The following is a 21,525-nucleotide window of genomic DNA, read 5'->3' as shown; positions in this document are numbered from 1 at the left end:
CTGTTGAGACTGCTGAGATACAAGTTCTTAAACTTCCAAGAGGAAGGATCTTGATTGAGAAGCTCCATAAGAAATATCCTCACTCCTGTGTGAATAGCCTGACCTTTTGATTTTGAGAAGGTTTTAACAAAAGCTAGTACAACCATTCACTCAGCTATTTCCCAATATCATCCTTACAGTGGATATTTCTGAATATTGGCATATTTTACTGTGTGCATAAACTGACAATTTCCTTTAGTAGGGTCTGTTTTGTGGTTGTTTTTTAGCATTGCAATCCTTGATTCATCTCTTTTATTTCACATTGTACTATAAGCAGCAAGGGTAAACTTGACTGTAACTTAGAAACTTTGCTTGAAAAGGTCCTTAAATATTCGAGTTGACTATGTCTGAGTTCTGCCTTCTGTGTAACTGACAAAAACACATTCTGGACTACATATCAATAATTCATCTGAAGACAGATTCCAATGATACACTCCCCATTTCCTTCTAAATTCCACTAGAAGTATTTTTAAGTCCAGATTTCCAATGTCAATTTGTTCAGGGTGATTTAAGCTTTCTCCAAAGCAACTTAAATCTTTTCTATAATTCTCCTATTTTTTGTGTTATGAATCTTATCACTGGCAGTATCTTTAATATCCAGATCTCAACTAATATTCATTTCAAGGAAATCTAGTCATTTTCTGCTCTGCTCCTCAAAGTTCTTTCAGTATATATCCACTTCCTAAGCATGTATTATATTTAAATACATGAAATGGCCAATTTTGGGGGGAAAAATCAGAAAATATTCTCACATATATTGTTTAACAATACATAACTTTAGCAATATGACTTGACATCTTGTAAACACAGCTTACATTAATACACTGGCTCTTTTCATAAAATGTTTTGGCCAGTTCATGATTTTATCTCTCCCATCTGCAATAGGAAATTTAGAATAATCTCTCTGTTTTAAATTTTAAAATGTCTTCTTGTGTTGAATGTGATTGAAATGTCTTTCCTTTGTTAAATTTTCTTTTGTTTCATTTATTTATTTTATAGACAACTTTATAAAGCAAGTGTTTGCTACTTGCTTATTCTATTATTATGAAAACAAAGTGACATGCTGTTGACTTGAACTATTTCTGGTTGGGGTTTACATAATACAGTTTTTGTTTCTTAAAGGGAAAGTGACACCAGTTAAATTCACAATATTTTACTGTATTTACAGTGGCTAAAACACATCAGAGAGTACTGGAAGTTTTATTTATTTATTTATTTATTTATTTATTTATTTATTTGGTATTTGTTTATTTATTTATTTATTTTAATAATCAAGAAATTCTCCAGAATGCAAAAGTGTCCTGTTTATCATTTTTATCATACTACAAGCTTATTCTTTTTCTCTTCAACAGAAACAAATTTTAAAGTCTTACCATAATGCTCTTATAAGAGAAACCAGCTATATCAAGAGTAAGTTTTGTTTTGTTTTGTTTTTCATATTATAGAGACACCTGTCTGACACATTTGGTAGAGCATGTGACTATTGATCTCAGGGTGGTGATTTCAAGCCCTTCAGTGGGTGTAGATGTTACTTAAAAAAATAAAATATATTATAAATTCTTAATCATTTGATGTAGCTATTTTTATTATAAGGTCATTAGCATTTGTATAGGCTCTGATGAATAGGTAAAAACCTTGGGCAGATAAGAACTTTTTCTCCCTGGCCTTTCTTTGAAATTGGTCAATATTTTGTTTCAATTGTTTGTTTGTTTTCTCAATTGTTAATGGTTCAGAGTAGCATAAATCATCACATAATGTATTTATAAAATATTCAATAATCCTTTATTTCTTTCTTAATGAAAACTGGCATCTTAAACAAATTCCTTTACTTGTTCCTCAAAATTTCACTGTAGTTTCAGGTCCCTGGTTAGATGGATTTCTCTCTTTGAGGTAAATATGAGCCTCATCATCTTGTATATATATGTATATATGCATATATACAAGATATTCATATATACATATACATCATCATCTTGTATATATATTTTTTTTTCTGTAGACTAATGGCTGAAATGAGAATGTTTGCACAAAATATAAGAAAAAAAGTAAAGTATGTAAGGTTTATTGTATTATTAGATATTAGAACTTTAAAATTTTAGATTATTTCACTCCAAATCTGTGAATGTCCACTTTAGTAGTCAACTTCCATGTGTGACTACTTAAATTTATGTTAGTTGAAAATAAATTGAACTAAAATATTATGTCTGCCATTACACTAGCCACATTTTCATCACTGAAGAACATCTCCTGAATGGTGCTGCTCTACATGATTCAGTGTCATCAGAAGATTCTACTTAAGTACTTAAGCTATCTCACAGTCTACATCATTTTTTGGTATAAGCTTACAAGGCCCACATGATAGTCTCTTTAGTAATCACATAGGGTCAGATGATTCCTATAAATAATTTAAATAGTGAACTCATAAGTATCTGTTCTGAGAAAATAACCTGGAGTTTTATTGTTTTCCATTCTATGCTTTCCAGATAACTGGTTGAAAATACTCAATACTTTCATGAACATATACTGACTGACCCATTCCTGTCTCTCTTGCAAAATTCTATACCATTTCAAAGGTTATCCTGAAGGTTAGATCTGAAGTAGTTAATGGACTCAAAGTCCAAGTTGAATGAACAGATTTAGAGAGCACAATAAGAGGACACGGGGCGCCTGGGTGGCGCAGTCGGTTAAGCGTCCGACTTCAGCCAGGTCACGATCTCGCGGTCCGTGAGTTCGAGCCCCGCGTCAGGCTCTGGGCTGATGGCTCGGAGCCTGGAGCCTGTTTCCGATTCTGTGTCTCCCTCTCTCTCTGCCCCTCCCCCGTTCATGCTCTGTCTCTCTCTGTCCCAAAAATAAATAAAAAACATTGAAAAAAAAATTTAAAAAAAAAAAAAAAAAAAAAAAGAGGACAATACCAGACATTTGAGTTGTTACAGAAAGATGCCTTCAAAGCATATGACTGAAATAAATTAGCCCACAGTTTATTAGATTGCTTGCCATTCTGGACAAAGTTATCTTTCCAGGGAGAAAAAAACAACAAAGCAAAACAAACAAATAACAACAAAAACAACAAAAACAGAAACAAAACAAACAAAAAACACTAACTGAACTACATACTATGAATAAAGTAAAAGAAAAAGAAGAAACAGAAGGTAATTAGCAGTCTCCAAAATTAAACCCAAAGAACAATGGAGACATTGAGATCGGGTAACAAAATTCATCACTGATTCAGACAACAGATAAATTTCAATGTGAAGTCACACACAGACATCATTCTACACTTATGACTGAACTAAATGAATCCAAAATGATGTATCATCTCTATTTGAAATTTAGTTAAGGGGCACCTGGGTGGCTCAGTCAGTTAAGCTTCGAAGTCTTGGTTTCAGATTAGGTCATGATCTCAGTTTGTGTGTTCAAGCCCTATGTTGGGCTCTGCACTGTCATATCCATAAAATATGTAGGACTCCTCAAATCAGTATAAAAATATGAATACAGGCAAAGCGCATGTGAAGAATTCCAAGAATAAGCATAAAGAATTAATAAATGTATGTCGAGTTATTTAATTTCACTAGAAAATCAAATTTAAATAACTATGGAATATTATTTTGTCAAATAGTGCAGAAAATATTAGAAAATTTTAAATAGTTACAGCAAAGATTCAAAGAGAAGCAAATATTCTGAAGCATTGGTGAAAGTGTATTATAAAAAAAAGTTTTTTGAAGTTTTTAAAGATTTGGAATTTTAAATATCCACATATCTGATGGTGAATTCAAGTTTCGAGTTGTTGAACTGGCAATATACATGTTTACATAGATTTTTGCTAAATAAGCTTAATAGCAGTGTTTTTTGCAAGCAAGGAAAAAATCAGAAAAATGCTGATATCTATGATCTATCTATCTATCTATCTATCATCTATCTATGTCAATTAAGGCATAGAAGATAATGTTTAGTTGACATTGTGTAACACATATATTTAGTAAGCTGGAAAATATATTTAAAATACACTTAGATAAGAATAAATGCAAAGTGATTTCTCTTCCCAACAAAAGAGCCTGCTTGGGATTCTCTCTACCTCTCACTGCCCTTTCCCTACTGTGCTGTCTGTATCTCTCAAATAAATAAATAAATAAATAAATAAATAAACCTAAAAAATCTGGTTAAATATCAATAGTAAATATTGTACATGAGAAAGACCAGATAATAGAGTTACAACATGACAGGATTTTGCCCAAATTTACCTTTCTTAGAGCATCTTTGATGTCTGTATTTCTCAAGCTGTAGATCATGGGATTTAGAGTTGGAAGTGTACCAAAGGGAAAAGATAGACAAAGGTCCAGAAGACATGGAATACCTGACTTGGGCCTCAAATAGTGTTCACTGGTAGTTGAGAAAAAATAAGGTTATGGTTAAGAGATGAGGCAGACAGGTGGAGAAGACTTTTGATATTCCCTGTGCTAGTAGGATTGTCAGGAAGGTCAGAAATACACAAGTGTAGGACATTATGAAAGTAATAAAATATCTAAGAACTAGAAAATATGACAGTTGTGACAGGTTTTACAGTATGTGTGGCAAAGCATGAAATCTTCATTGAGGAAGAGACATCACAAAATTTTTTTTTAAGAGGAAGATGGAAAAGGTTAATAAGAAGGTGTACATGACCCCACTTATGCACCAGCTGAGCCAAAAGCTGCTGCAAGAAGTTCTGCACACAGAACTTCCTGTTTATGATGACCTCATAATGTAAGCAATAACAAAAGGCTAGTTGGTGGTCATAGAGCATCACTGTAAGTAGGACCAGTTCTGAACATGCCATTTAAAGCAACAAAAACTTCTTTGTGACACAGCACAGAAAAGAGATGGTTCTTGTGTGTTTCATTGAATGAAAAATAGATTTGGGTACAATGTCAGATTTAGAAGGGAATCTAAAAGTGGGAGGTGTTTCAGGAAAAAATACAAGGAGAAAAAGATTGTGGTCATGAGCAGTTATGGTGATGATGTGGGTATTTCTCATTAGAGATGTCATCTAGTTCAATAAGAACAGAGTAGCATGTAACATTTGAAGGTCATGAATCTCTGAGAATCCAATGAGGATGAAATCTGTCATACTAGTGGTGTTGGCCATCTCCAATGTGGAGGTTCCTTCAGCTGAAGAAGGTAAGGGTAAAATTAAGAAAGATAAATTTGGTACTATCAAGGTGAAGCAACATCTCAATTAAGTTTCAGTTTAAATATTTTTTTCCTAAACACAAATATCCCATTCCCTTGACAGATGTGCATAATTGTTTGATAACTAGAGACATCAAATTTATTTTGAGACATTTTATATTTTCATATAAACATACTGTCCATACTGAGGAATTTAAGAAACCCCTTATGAAAAGTCACTTGTTTTTTTATACGGCTTAACTTTTTAAATTTTTCTCCATTACTCACTGTCAACGACTCAACAAATACATAAAGACATGCAGAAAGGACATGAAAGAAGGCTGTTTTATGTTTAAGCTCAATTGAAGAACCTTATGTATGACTTGGAATTCCCTTCAAACTCTCATTTGTATGTGTTTACACTGCTACCAGTCTGTTGTTGTGAACAAAAATATGGATATAAAACCTTTGTCTACTATGAAAACAACCATATGAATCTCTAGGTCTATCCTTTATGGGGGTACTTAAAATTCTTGAAAACTTTAAATTATGGAAAAAGCCTAAATGTCCATCAACTGATAAATGGACAAAGAAACTCTGGTTTATATACACAATGGAATACTACTTGACAATGAGAAACAATGAATATGGCCTTTTGTAGCAACGTGAATGGAACTGGAGAGTGTTATGCTAAGTGAAATGAGTCATACAGAGAAAGACAGATACGATATGTTTTCACTCTTATGTGGATCCTGAGAAACTTAACAGAAGACCATGGAGGAGGGGAAGGAAAAAAAAAGGTAGGAGAGGGAGTGAGCCAAACCATAAGAGACTCTTAAAAACTGAGAATAAATTAAGGGTTGATGGGGGGTGGGAGGTAAGGGAGGGTGGGTAATGGGCGTTGAGGAAGGCACCTGTTGGGATGAGCACTGGGTGTTGTATGGAAATGAATTTGAAAATAAATTCCATATTTAAAAAAATCTTGAAAACTTAAATTCATGTATTTTATCAAATGTAGAAAATTTTGTCTATTATTTTCTCAAATATTCTTTCTGCCACTTTCCCTCTCTCCATCTCTTTTTCTTTTTCCTTAGGCTCTTATAATGTGTATACTTGTCTACTAGATGGAATTCAATAGGTTCCTATGTCTCTGATTATTTCTATCTTAATTCTGATACCCAGATTTAGTAATTTCAGTTGTCTTATCTTCAAATTTTCTCATTGTTTCCTCTGTCTATTCAAATCTACTGCTGAATTTACTACTGAATGACTGATATCAATTTGTATTCTTTCCACCTCTACTATTACATTTGAGTCAATATCATAGTTACATCATTTCGTTTGTATAATTTTATGCATATATTTTTCTGATTTATTTTTCCATGTTTTTATTTGTTTGTTTTACAATTTTGTCATATTTTGTGTTTGTTGCTTTTTTTTAAATTTTTTTTTCAACGTTTTTCATTTATTTTTGGGACAGAGAGAGACAGAGCATGAACGGGGGAGGGGCACAGAGAGAGGGAGACACAGAATCGGAAACAGGCTCCAGGCTCCAAGCCATCGGCCCAGAGCCCGACGCGGGGCTCGAACTCACGGACCGCGAGATCGTGACCTGGCTGAAGTCGGACACTTAACCGACTGCGCCACCCAGGCGCCCCTGTGTTTGTTGCTTTAAAGTCTATGTCTGGTCACTTCAAATTCTATGCTCTTTCTTGAATAATTTATGACAATTAATTTGTTCCTTTCAGCCATATTTTCCTATTTATTTTCTTGTGTGTCATGATCTATTTGTTTGTGAATATTAGACGTTTGGCTATTATAATGTGCAACTGGAAGTTATATGGATAACGACATATAGAAAAAGGAACCTGGGCCACTTTCCTTCACCATACACAAAAAGAAACACCAAATGGGTGAAAAACCTAAACATAAGACAGGAAGACATCAAAATCCCCGATGAAAAAGCAGGAAAAGCCTCTTTGACGTCGGCCACAGCAACTTCTTACTCAACACATCTCTGGAGGCAAGGGAAACAAAAGCTAAAGTGAATTATTGGGACCTCATCAAAATAAAAACCTTCTGCACACCAAAGGAAACAATCAGCAAAACTAAAAAGCAACCGACAGAATGGGAGAAGACATTTGCAAATGACATATCAGAGAAAGGGTTAGTATTCAAAAATCTATAAAGAACTTATCAAACTCAACACCTAAAAAACAAGTAATTCAGTGAAGAAAAGGGCAAATGACATGAACAGACACTTTTTCAAAGAAGGCAAGCAGATGACAACCAACACACGAAAACTTTCTCAACATCACTCATCATCAGGGAAATACAGATCAAAACCTTGATGAGATACAACCTCACACCTGTCAGAATGGCTAACATTAACAACTCACACAACAACAGAGGATGTGGAGAAAGAGGATCTCTTTTGCACTGCTGGTGGGAATGCAAAAAGGTACAGCCACTCTGGAAAAAAGCATAAAGTTTCCTCAAAAAATTAAAAATAGAACTTACCCTATGATCCAGCAGTTGCATTACTATTTATTCAAGGAATACAGGTATGCTGTTTCAAAGCGGCATGTGCATCGCAATGTTTATAGCAATAATATCAACACTAGCCAAAGTATGGGAGAGCCCAAATGCACATCGGTGTAAAAATGGATAAAGGTGTGGTATATATATATATCCAATGGAGTATTACTCAGTGATCAGAAAGAATGAAATCTTGCCATTTGCAGCTACATGGATGGAACTAGAGGGTATTAAGCTAAGCGAAATTAGTCAGAGAAAGACAAATATCATAACTTCACTCATCTGAGTGAAGAAATACTTTTCCTGCACTTCAAAGATTTTCAATCATTTTGTTTTCATTGTTATTTTCCCACATATTTTTAAGTTCTCTGTGATTTTTTTGGTGATCCCTTCATTGTTGAGTTTGGTATCATGTTATTTGTTATCCATGTACTTCTGTTTTGTTTTTTTTTTTTTTCCAGGTTTTGTCTTGTAATTGATTTCTAGTTTTTACCTTTTTGGTCAAAATGATGCTGGGTATCATTTCAATGTTCTTAAATTCATTGAGACTTATTTTGTTGTCTAATATGTGATCTATTTCAAAGAATTTTGCATGTACACTTGAAAAGAATGTGTATTTTGCTGTTTTGGGATCAAATGTTCTGTACATATGTTTTAGGTCCATTTGTTCTAATGTGATGTTCAGAAACACTGTTTCATTACTTTTGTTTGGATTATCTATCCACTTATGGAAGTGGGACATTAATATTCCAACATATTTTATACTACTGTTAATTTATCTCTTCATGTCTGTTTTATTTGATTTATGTATTAGGTGTTCTGATGTGTTGCCTAGATTTTTACAATTGTTATATCCTCTGGTTGGATCGATCCCTTTTTCATTATGTAGTGCCCAGATTTTTCTTTGGCTACACTCTTTGTTTTAAAGTCCATTTTTTTCTGATACAACTATGGCTACTACATCTTTCTTTGTTAATCTGTTCAGTCACCTTAAACCTACTGAATGAAGAATTTTTTCCATTTACATAAAAAGTAATTATTTATAGATGTGTGCTTATTCTCATTTTGTTGTTGTCTTGTTGTTTTTGTCGTTCTTCTCTATTCCTTGTTTTCTCTCATTCTCTTCCCCTGTGGTTTATATAGTTTTCTGTCTTTAATATAATGCTTGGATTCCTTTCCATTCATTTATTTGGTGTGTGTGTGTGTGTGTGTGTGTGTGTGTGTGTGTGTGTATCTATTATAGACTTTTGCTGTGTAGTTATCATTTGGTTCAAATATAACATTTTATGGGTATGGAAGTCTTTATTAAATTGATAGTTGCTTAAATTGAAATACATTGTAAATGCAGCAAATTTGTAATCCCCTCTTCATGTATTAGGCATGTGATGTCATATTTGACATACTTTTATTTTGTGTATCTCTACTAATTTTTATAAACATAATTTATCTTCTTTATATTTTAACCTTCACATTAGCTTTATAAATTACTGATTTATTATCTTAATTGTACATTTGTCCTGTGATTTTTTTTTTACCTTTTATAATTTTCTAAATTCTACTTATGGCCTCTTATTCCCAAAGACTTTCCTTTAATATTTCTCACAAGAATGGTTTAGCAGTGATGAACTTCTTTAACATATATTTGCCTAGGTAATGCTTTACTTCTCTTTCCATTCTGATGATAATTTTGCTGGATAAAGTATTTTTATTTCCAGTATCTTTCCCCAGTACCGTGAGTATATCCTGTTACTCTCTCTTGGCCTACAGATTTCTGCTGGTTAATAAGATGATATAGCCTTATTGAATTTCCCCAATATATAACTTTTTTTTTCTTGGTGGTTTTATAAATATCTGTTTTTATTACTATTTCCCATTTTAATGATGATGTCTCTTCTGTATACCTCTGTGGGTTCATCTGGTAGTAGCTCTCTGTGTTTCTTTGATCTGGATGTCTGTTTCTTTCTCCAGGTTAGAGATGTTTTCAGCTATTGTTTCTTCAACTGAAAGTTTTCTGCCCCCTTCTTTCTCACTTATTCAGGGATTCCTATAATAAAATATTATTATACTTGATAATGTTGCTGAATAATTTTAAATTATTCTCATTTTATATCATTATTATTTTTAAGTTTTTAGTTAAATTCCAGTTATTTAACATAGAGTGTAATATTGGTTTCAAATGTACAATTTAGTGATTCATCACTTAGAAAAACATATGATGCTCATGACAAAAAATGCTCTCCTTAATCCTCATCACCTATTGAAACCATACCCCAATATCTCCCCTTTAGTCACCCTCACTTTGTTCTCTATAGTTAAGAGTCTGTTTCATGGTTTTCTTCTCTTTCTTCCCCCTATAATTTCTTGTATCATTTCTTAAATTTCACCTATGAGTGAAATCATATGGTATTTGTCTTTCTCTGACTGACCTATTTCACTCAGCACAATACTTTGTAGCCCCATGCACATCCTTGCAAATATCGAGATTACATTATTTTCTATGGCTGAGTAGTATTCCACTGAAGTATATATACCACATCTTCTTTACCCATTCATCAGTCAATGGACGGTTGGGCTGTTTCCATGATTTGGTTATTGTTGATAATGTTGCTATAAACATCAGGGGGTAGGTATTCCTTCAAATCAATATCATTGTATTCTTTGGATAAATACCTAGTTGTGAAATTGCTGGATGATAGGATAGTTCTATTTTTAACTTTTTGAGGAAACTCCATACTATTTTCCAGAATGCCTGCACCAGTTTGCATTACCAACAAAGTATAAGAGGTTTACTCTTTTTTTCACATCCTCACCATACTTATTGTTTCCTGTGTTGTTAATTTTAGCCATTCTGACAGGTGTGAAGTGATATCTCATTGCAGTTTTGATTTCACTATTTCACTGATGATCAGTGATGTTGAACATCTTTTAATGAGTCTGTTAGCCATTTTAGGTCTTTTTTGCCAATATGTCTACTCATGACTTCTGCCCTTTCATTAATTGGATTATTTGTTTTTTGGGGTGTTGACTTTTACAAGTTTTTATGTATTTTGGATACTAACCGTTTACCAGAAACATCATTTGAAAATACCTTCTCTCACTTCTTAGATTTTTTTTTTTTTAATTTCTTACCCTGTGCAGAAGCTTTTTGCATTGATGAAGTCTCAATTGTTCACTCTTGCTTTTGTTTACCTTGCCTCAGGAGATACATCTAATCAGCAGTTGTTATGGCCAATATCCATGATGCTAGTGCCTGTGTTCTCCTCTAGGATTTTGAAGGTTTCCTGACTCACATTAAGAACTTTAATCTGGGGCGCCTGGGTGGTTTGGTTAGTGGAACGTCCGACTTCAGCTCAGGGCATGATCTTGTGGTTCACGGCTTTGAGCCCTGCATGGGGCTCTGTGCAGACAGCTCAGAGCCTGGACCCTATTTAGGATTCTATGTCTCCTTCCTTCTCTACACCACCCCCACCCCCTGCCTCACTCCTGTTCTCTCTCTCTTTCTCTCTCAAAAATAAACATTAAAAAATAAAAATAAAAACTTTAATTCATTTTCAATTCATTTTTGTATATGGTGTAAGAAAGTGATCCAGGTTCATTCTTTTTCATGTTGCTATCTAGTTTTCCCAACACCATTTGTTGAAGAGATCTTTTTTTCCATTGGATTTTCTTTCCTGCTTTGTCAAAGACGAGTTGACCAAATAATTGTGGGTTCACTTCTGGGTTTTCTGTTCTGTTCAGTTGCTCTATGTGTCTATTTTGTGATGATACCATACCGTTTTGATGACAACAGTTTTCTAATATAACTTGAAATCTGGAATTGTGATGTCTCTGGGTTTGCTTTTCCTTTTCAAGGCTGCTTTGGATACTTGGGGTCTCTTGTGGCTCCCTGAAAGTTTCAGGATAGTTTGTTCTAGGTTTGTGAAAAATGCTCCATGTATTTTGATTGTGGTTACATTAAATGTGTAGATTGCTTTGAAAGATCAACATTTTAACAATATTTGTTCTTCTAATACATGAGCATGAAAGTTCTTTTAATTTTTTGTGTGTCCTCTTGAATTGCTTTCATCAGGGTAATGTAGTTTTCACAGCACAGGTCTTTCATATCTTTGGTTAGCTATATGTCTAAATGTCTTATTGTGCTTGCTACAGTTGTAAATGGGATTGATTCTTCAATTTCTCTTATTACTGCTTCATTATAAGTGTATAGAAATGCAAAAGAATTCTGTACATTTAGTTTGTATCCTATAACTTTACTGAATTTGTGTCCCAATTCTAGCAATTTTTTTTTTTGGAGTTGTTCAGATTTTCTATATAGGGTATGATGTCTTCTGCACATAGTGGAAGTTCTACTTCTTCCTTGCTGATTTGGATGACATTTATCTGTATATATTCTCTGATTTCTGTGGCTATGACTTCCAATGCTATGTAAAATACCAGTAGTGAGAGTGGCATCCTTGTTTTGTCCTGACCATAAAGGAAAAGCTCTGAAATTTTCCCTATTAAGGATGATATTAACTGTGGATTTTTAAGCAATGACCTTTATTTTGTTGAGGTATGCTCCCTCTAAACCTACCTGTTGAGGATTTTTATCATGAATGATGTTGTACTTCGTGAAGTGCTTTTCCTGCATCTATTCAGATAATCATATGGTTCTTATCTCTTCTTTTATTAATGTGGTGTAATATGTTAATTGATTTCCAAATATTGAAACACACTTGCAGCTTAGGCATAATTCCCACCTGAACATGGTAAATGAGTTTTTTTTTTAATTCTATTGTTTGTTTTGTTCATTTTTCATTGAGAATGCTTGTATCCATGTTCATCAGGTATATTGGCCTCTATTTCTCTTTTCTAGTGGAATCTTACTGGGTTTTGGTATCAGGGTAATGCTGGCTTCATAAAATTAGTTCAGAAGTTTTTCTTCCTTTCCTATTTTTTGGAATAGTTTGAAGAGAATAGGTATTAACTCTCCTTTAAATGTTTGGTAGAATTCACCTGTTAAATGATCTGGCCCTGAGCTTTTTAGTTTGAGGGGTTTTTTTTGTGTGTGTTTTTTGTTTGTTTGTTTGTTTTATTACTACTGACTCAATTTCCTTGCTGGTTATCATTCACTTCAAATTTTCTAGTTTTTCCCTCTCATTTTAGTAATTTGTGTGTTTCTACGAATTTACCTTTTGTTCTTGGATGTGAAATTTTTGACATATGGTTTTTCATAATATGTACTTCTAATTGTTCATATTTTTATAGTGTTTCCTCTTTCATTTGTGATCTTGTTTATGGGTATTCTTTCTCTTTTCCCCTTGTAAGGTCTAACTAGAGGTTTATTAATTTTATTACCGGTTCTTTTCCCCAAAGAATCAGCTTTCAGTTCCACTGATCTGTTTTTATTTATTTATTTATTTATTTATTTATTTATGTTTCTCTATCATTTTTTTCTGCTCTAATATTTATTATTTTCTTCTTTTCTGGCTTCAGGCCTTATTATTATTATGATTTTTTTGTAAGTTCTTTTAGGTGTTAGTTTAGGTTATTCATTTTACAATTTGCTTACTTCTTAAGGCAGACCTGTACTGCTATATACTTCCATCTAAGGACTGATTTTGCTGCATACCAAAGTTTGTGAATCATTGTGTTTTCATTTTTTATACATGCATTTTATTATTATTATTATTATTATTATTATTATTATTATTTCTTAGATTTTTTTGGTTGACCCATTCATTATTTAGTAGCATGGTGTTTAACATTCTCGTGTTTGTGGTCTTTCCTATTTTTTCTTGTGGTTGACTTCTATTTTCATATTTTTCTGGTCAGAAAATCAACCTGGTATGACCTCATTATGCTTTAGTTTGTGGAGGCTTTTTTTGTGACTGAATACGTGATCTAATCTGAGTATGTGCCATGTGGCATTGAAAATAATGTGTATTCTGCTGTTTTAGGATGCAATGTTTTGAACATATCTCCAAAATCCATCTGGTCCAGTGTGTCATTCAAAGTATTTTCCTGGTTGATTTTCCTTTTAGATGATGTGTCCATGGATGCAAGTGGGTTATTAAAGTCCCTCTACTTTTATTGCATTGTTACTGATTATTTCCTTTATGTTTTTTATTATCTGTTTTATATGTTTAGATACATCCATGTTAGGGGCACAAATATTTATAATAGTTAAATCTTCTTCTTGTGTTGTCCCCTTTGTTGTGATATGTGACCCCTTTTATCTTTTTTTGCAGTCTGTTTCCATGTCTAGTTTTCTGAAATAAGTATTGATACTCTGGTTTTCTTTTGACATCTAATTGCATGATAAATATTTCTCCATCCCCTCCCTTTCAATATGCAGGTGTCTTTAGGTCTAAAACGAATCTCTTGTAGACACCATAGAGATGAGTTGTTTTTTTTTTTTTAATCCATTCTGGCACCCTGCCTTTTGATTGGAGCATTTAGTCAATTTAATTTTAGAGTAATTACTGATAGATATGCATATTGCCATTTTTTAACTTGTTTTGTCTTTGTTTTTTGAGATATTAACTGTTCTTTATTTTCTTTGTCACTTTTATTCTCTCCCTTTCCCTCCAGGAATCCCTTTTCATATTTTTTGCACACCTGTTTTAGTGGTCATAAACCCCATACATTTTTGTTTGTCTGGGGAATTCTTTATTTCTCCTTCTATTCTAAATGATAGCCTTCTGGATAGAATATTTTTGGCTGCATATTTTCCACAATTTGCACTTTGTATAACCCATGCTACTCCTTTCTGGCTTGACAAGTTTCTGTTAAGAAATATCTATTTAGCTTTATGGATCTTCCCTTGTATGTTAAGGACTTCTTGTGTCTTGCTGCTTTAAAGATTTTTTCTTTATCAGTACATTTTGCAAATGTTACTATAACATGTCTGGGTTTTGGCATATTTTTGTTGTTGTTTTTATTTATTTATTTATTTATTACTTATTTTATTTTATTTTTACTGGAGTTCTCTGTGCCTCATGCATCTGGATATTTGTTTACTTCCCCAGATTAAGGAAGTTTTCTTCTTGAAATATATTTTCTTCCCTTTGTTTCTCTCTTTTCTTCTGGAACTTTTATAATAAGAATGTTACTAAATTTGATTTAGTCAGTGAGTTCACTGAGTCTATTCTTGTGCTGCATAATTCTTCTCTGTCTTTTCAGCTTCATTATTTTCCATTATTTTGTCTTCCAGTTCTCTAATTTGTTTCTCTGCTTCTTCAAACCTGGAGTTCATTGCATCAAACTTATTTCTAAAGTTGTTTATTGCTTTATTCATCTCTTATTGGTTTATTTTTAAATATTTAGTCTCAGTGTTAAGGGCCCATTGATGTCTCTTATACTTTTGTCAAGTCCGCTTTGCATCCTTATGATTTTTGCTTTAAGTCCTCTGTCAGGCATGTTACTTACATCCGTGTTGCTTAGATCTCTGGCTGTGGTTTTATCTTGTTCAATCATTTGTGATAAATTCCTACATCCTGGAACTTTGTCTATGGCTCTACCTTCTTCTCTTTGTTAGAAAAGATAGTTATGTCTCCTGCTCCTAAATGTAATGGGCTCATGAAAAAGATGTTGTGTATGCCCAGGGCTTGGTGCTTCAAGAGGTGTGTTCTTTGTGTGCTATGTGTGCTATGGTCTTGTGTTTCGTCTACTTTATTCTTCAGGCCAGTTGTATTCAGATGCTCTTTTTGCCTGTTGTGGGCAGTGTTTCATCTTTGGCCTCAATATCATAGTTTTACCTAGGTGTGCTCTGATTTGTTTGTGAAATGAGACCCGACAACAACTCCACCAGAAATGAGGCACTGCAGAACTCTCTGGTCTGGACACATGGTATGGACAGAGGTTTATGCTAGTCTTTTGGGGTAGGAATCCATGATAATGGAACTATAGCAAGCTTGACTGGGGGGAGTATTCCTGCTAGAGTGTAGAGGTGTGGGGCTTGGGGTAAGCAAGTTAGGTAGCAAATATTGGTGCCTTGTTGCTTCCTACAGTTGGCTCTGTGCTCATGCTGATTGCCAGGGTGGGGTAAAGGCACAAGTCAGCTCCTATGTTCATTACAACTGTCTCTGTGAATGCTGCCTCTCAGATACCCACTCTGAAAAGAGTGAATAACCCCCGTGTTCCATATGTCACAGCATTTCTTTAATTTGCTGTTTCCAGGCTGCCTGCTTCCCAGTTGTTTGCCTGCCTTCTCTCCAAGAGCAGGACTTTGCCTTCCAGGCTCTGTACAAGCCAAGCCCAATGACTTTTAAAACTCCTTGCTTTTAGCATTGTGGCTTGCAAGAACTCAGGAAATTCCACCCTTCTAATTTTCTAAGCCAATGACTTTGGGAAAATCTTCTCTTAGTGTATTCCCCTGTATACTCATCTCTCTCTCTCTCTCTCTCTCATCCTTCTCTGTGAACACAGCTCCCCTTTGCATCACCCATGATTTTTTTCTCCCCTAAACCATATCTCTGTAGTCCCTACCATTTTAGCGTGGTGTCTTCTCTCCTTTCAGTTGTGGGGTCATTATTTCAGTGTTCAGGTGGATTTCCGGGGCATTTAGGCAGATTTAATAGTTATCTACTTGTATTAATGGGACAAGTCTAGTGTACAGTCTTCTTAAACTGCTGCTATTTCCATTTCCCCTATTTGTTTCTTTGAATGATCTGTTTTCCTGTTTCTTGAAATGCCTTTTGATGGTTTGTTAAATAATTGGCATTTACAAAAACAGCCTCCTCTTCCAAAAATTCCTTACTGTCAAAGAAGCATATGTTCTGAGCCTTGGTATCAGGCTAGGCAATAGGTTTAAGATATCCTCAGATTTTCTTCTCAGCACATTTCCTCCCCGGTACTGTGATTTCCATCCCCCTCCCCTGATTGTCCCCACATACACAGTTATTTTAAGATAGTGTTTAGAGATTCATACCCCAGTATCTTCTTGGGTGTCAGATATTTTATTGTATTCCTCTCTCCATAATTTCTTTTTTTTTTTTTTATTTATTTTTGGGACAGAGAGAGACAGAGCATGAACGGGGGAGGGGCAGAGAGAGAGGGAGACACAGAATCGGAAACAGGCTCCAGGCTCCGAGCCATCAGCCCAGAGCCCGACGCGGGGCTCGAACTCACGGACCGCGAGATCGTGACCTGGCTGAAGTCGGACGCTCAACCGACTGCGCCACCCAGGCGCCCCTCTCCATAATTTCTTGATCCTACTATCTTCAAATGTATAGCACCATGCATATCTCATGCATATCATGGTAGCAGCGTTTGTTTTCTTCAGATTTTTCCAGACCGAAATCATAGCTATGTCATGTTTGCTTGTCTGGTCTCTGACTCGGCGGAGACAGAAAAGAGTACCTAAGACATACTTCAGACTGTTTATGATGTTTCCAATAAGTTATGCTCTGCTCCATCTAGCCATAGGGTAAGATTAAGGATTTTTGACATTCCTCCCCACTATATTATTCCTAGCAGCACTAGGGAGGTGATGAGACAAATATGAATAAAACCCCTACAAACTTTCCTACCATTTCAATGTGACTTTTTCCTGACTGGGTGGGTATTCAGTTTTTTGGTGGAGATCTTTGACTGCTTATAAAATTGTTTTAGTATGTTACTACTATTTTAAAAATATTTATGGGAGAATTAAAGACTAGAGCCTGAAGAGGTTGATTTAGATAGAAAACCTAGGACAGATTTGGTTTGAAGGTTTGTGTGTCATGATTTATTTGTGTGTGTGGATATTAGACGTTTAGCTATTACAATGTGTAACTGGAAGTTATATGTTTACTCTTCTGCAAATATAGCTATTTTTACATTTCTAAAGGCTCTAGAAATTTGTTTAGTACCAACCTAATGCATTTTGGAAATACAGTTCCTTGTTATGTTTAGTGACTTTTCCTTTAGTTCACTTTAGTTTGTTATAAGCTAGTACCTTGAAAAAGATTTATTTGATTTACAGGAACTAAAAGATTCAAACACTGAAAAAAAAAAAGAAACATACAAACAGCTCACTCAGTTTTTACATGTTGGCTTTATGCTTGGGGTACTCTTCTACACTTTGACAACATTGCACTGGGGATCAACCTTTGGAAAAGACTTGAGTATTTTTCAGTGTTTCCTGAATTTGCCTTACTGTGAGTATGCATGTGGATTTCTGAATTCTTCTGTATGCATCTCTACTTCTGAAAGTCTTGAATTACCATTGAATCTCTTTCATCTTTTTCTTGTGGGCCTCTGATAATCTTTGTATACATTGACTAGCAATTTTTTTTCCTCAGGGATCTGTGGTTTATCAGTTCTTATTGTAGCATTTTTTAGCAACAACCTCCATGCTCTCTGTCAGTGTTCTGAGTTCTGTATATAAAACATCCTCCTTGCATCATTGTCTTTCAGGTGGGCCCCAAGACCGGTTAGAAGTGTCACAAATGCAATAATATGTGTTAGGTCTACTCCGTTCCCTCTATAACCAGGAACATAAGTTTCATAATAGGAATATGGCATGTCACTACATTTAGACTGTTGCTGCTTTAAGATTTTATTGCCATAACACTACCAAACCTATTGAGAGGCAGATAAAAAATGTTGAAAACATGGTCTTACTGTTTCCAAGTCACTATTTTTTGTTTGTTTGTTTCAGCACTCTTTATTCTTTTGTAAAATTCTGTTTTCCAGATTCTGGTAACATTGGATCTGAACGTTTTTTGCTTAATTTTAATATTATGTGGGAAATGAACACTTGACAATGTTTACTCTTTCTATGTCTCAGATCACTTCCTATTCTAATAGGGATTTCTTTGTCACCTTAAAAAATGATTCTAAACTTTTTCTTTCTTTCTTTCTTTCTTTCTTTCTTTCTTTCTTTCTTTCCTCATTCTTTTAGAGAAAGAGAGTGTGTGACTGGGGAAGGACAAGGGAAGAGAGAGTAGGAGAATCTTGAGCAGACTCCATGCACAGCACAGACCCTGACACAAAGCTCAATATCATGACCATGAGATTGTGATCCGAGCCAAAAATCAAAAGTCAGGTACCTAACCCACTTTACCACCCAGGAACCCCTACATTTTCTTTTTATAACTTACTAATGATTACTCACCCTAAAAATGGATTTTGTAGATTCTAAATTCTTTACAATGATAATCCTTTTAGTTTTTCTTATGTTAATATAGTGAATAAAAAGACTTTCTAAAACTAAACATTGCATTTTGAATTTAACAAATGTATGTTTTTTTAATTTATATTTCTTTGGTAGATTTGTGTCTGTGTAATACATATGCTGGCCTGTAACTTTACCTTTCCTATTTCTATTGATCTTGTTAAAATGTGCTAATCCGTGAATTTGTTTCAAAGGCTAAATTTTTGTTCTATAATTCAGAATGACTTGTGTAAGGATACAGGAATTTTCCATTCACATATTTAGTAAAATATACTGAAGAAATTATATGTGCGCACAAATATTATAAAACATACACAAAGAGGAAATTTTATTTTATCTCTCATACTTCCATTGAACTTTGATTTTTTTGCTTTTTAAGTTTTTATTTTAATTCCATTAGTTAACATACAATGTTGTATTAGTTGCAGGTGTAAAATATAGTGATTCAGCAAATCTATACATTACTGAGTCTTCATTACAATAAGTGTATTCTTACACCCCTTCACATATTTCACCACTCCCATACCCACCTGCCCCGGTAACATTCAATTTGGTATCTATATTTATGTTTCCTTTTCTTTGTTTTGTCTCTATTTTATCTTTGTGCATTTGTTTAGTTTCTTATATTCCATATAGAAGAGAAATCTTATGATATTTGCCTTTCTCTGACTCACTTTACTTACATAATGCACTATAGACCCATCCATGTTTTTGAAATGGCAAGATTTTATTATTTTTATGGTTGAATTGTGTGACTACACAACATCTACTTTAGCCATCCATCTATCAATGGACCCAAGTTGCTTCCATAACTTAGCTACTGTAAATAATGATGAAATAAACATAAAGAATACATAGGTCTTTTTAAATTGTGTTTGCATATTCTTTACGTAAATGCCCAGTGGAACTATCGGATCATATGGTAATTCTATTTTTAACTTTTTGAAGGCACTCCATACTTTTGTCCATAGTGCCTGCACCAATTTGCATTCACACCAAAAGTGCACGAGTGTTCTTTTTTCTCCACATCCTTGCCAACACTTGTTCATTCTTGTGCTTTTCAGGTTAGACATTCTGACCTCTGTAAGGTGAACTGTTTGTGCTATTGATTTCATTTCCCAGATAATGAGGGATCTTGAGCATCTTTTCACGCATCAGTTGACCATTTCTAAATCTTCCTTGGAGGAATTGCTATTCATGTGTTCTGCCCATGTGTTCTGTTTTTAATTGGATTACTTGACTTTCTGGTGTTGATTTGTATTAGTTCTTCATACATTTTGGATACTCACACTTTATCAGATATATCATTTACAAATATCTTCTCCCAATCAGTAGGTTGTTTTTATTTTTGTTGATCGTGTCAAATTCTGTGCTAAAGTTGTTGTTCTTGTCGTTGTTGTTATCACAATACTTTTCTTTTTTCTTTCCCTTGACTCAGGAGACAAATCAGGAAAGATATTGCTATGACTGATGTCAGGGAAATTACTACCTTTGCCATTGTTTAGAATTTTTATGGTTTCAGGTTTCACATTTACTTATTTAATTCATCTTGAATTTACTTTTTAGTATGATGTAAGGAAGTGGTCAAGTTTTCTTTGTTTGTTTTGTTTTGCTTTTCTGGCATATGTCCAGTTTCTTTAAACACTATTTCTTCAAGATACTATATTCTTCTTTTTTTTTTTAATTTTTTTAGGTTTATTTATTTTTGGGACAGAGAGAGACAGAGCATGAATGGGGGAGGGTCAGAGAGAGAAGGAGACACAGAGTCTGAAACAGGCTCCAGGCTCTGAGCTGTCAGCACAGAGCCCGACGCGGGGCTCGAACTCACGGACCGCGAGATCATGACCTGAGTTGAAGTCGGTGCTCAACCGACTGAGCCACCCAGGCGCCCCGAGATACTATATTTTTCTATTGGATATTCATTTCTCTTTATTGAAGATTAATGGACCATACAATCTTGGGTGTACTTGTGGGTTCTATTTTGTTCTATTGATTTTTGTATCTATTTTACTACCAGAATCATACTATTTTCATTACTATAGCTTTGTAGTATATCCTGAAATCTGAGGTTGTGATATCTCCAATTCTGTTATTTTTTTTTCAAGATTGTTTTGGCTATTTAAGATACTTTGTGGATCCATACACGTTTCAGGGTTATTTGTTCTAGGACTGTGGAAAATATTGCTTGTATTGTGATAGGAAACACGATAAATCCGTAGTTTGCATTAAGTAGTACAGATATTTTAATAATGTGTCTTCCTCCAACCCATGAGCATGGAATATCTTACTATTCCTTTGTGTCATCTTCAATTTATCCATCAATGTTTTATTGTTATCACATACAATCATTTCACCTCCTTGGATATGTTTCACTCCTAGGTATTACAATATTTTTGTTGCAATTGTAAATGGGATTGTTATCTTTCTACTACTACAATATTAGCCTATAGAAATACAACATATTTCTGTATATTGATTTTATATCTGGTGATTTTACTAACTTTATTTATCAATTCTAGCAGTCTTCTAGTGGAGTCTTACCATCATACCTTTTAGTATGATGCTACCTCTCAGTTTTTCATACATTACCTTTACTCTACTGATGTATGTTCCCTCTAAACCTCCTCTGTTGAGAGTTTTCATCATGAATAGATGCTTTACTT

The sequence above is a fragment of the Neofelis nebulosa genome, chromosome 1, assembly GCF_028018385.1.
Source record: "Neofelis nebulosa isolate mNeoNeb1 chromosome 1, mNeoNeb1.pri, whole genome shotgun sequence".
NCBI lineage: Eukaryota > Metazoa > Chordata > Mammalia > Carnivora > Felidae > Neofelis > Neofelis nebulosa.
Note: the sequence above shows the minus strand (reverse complement) of the source record.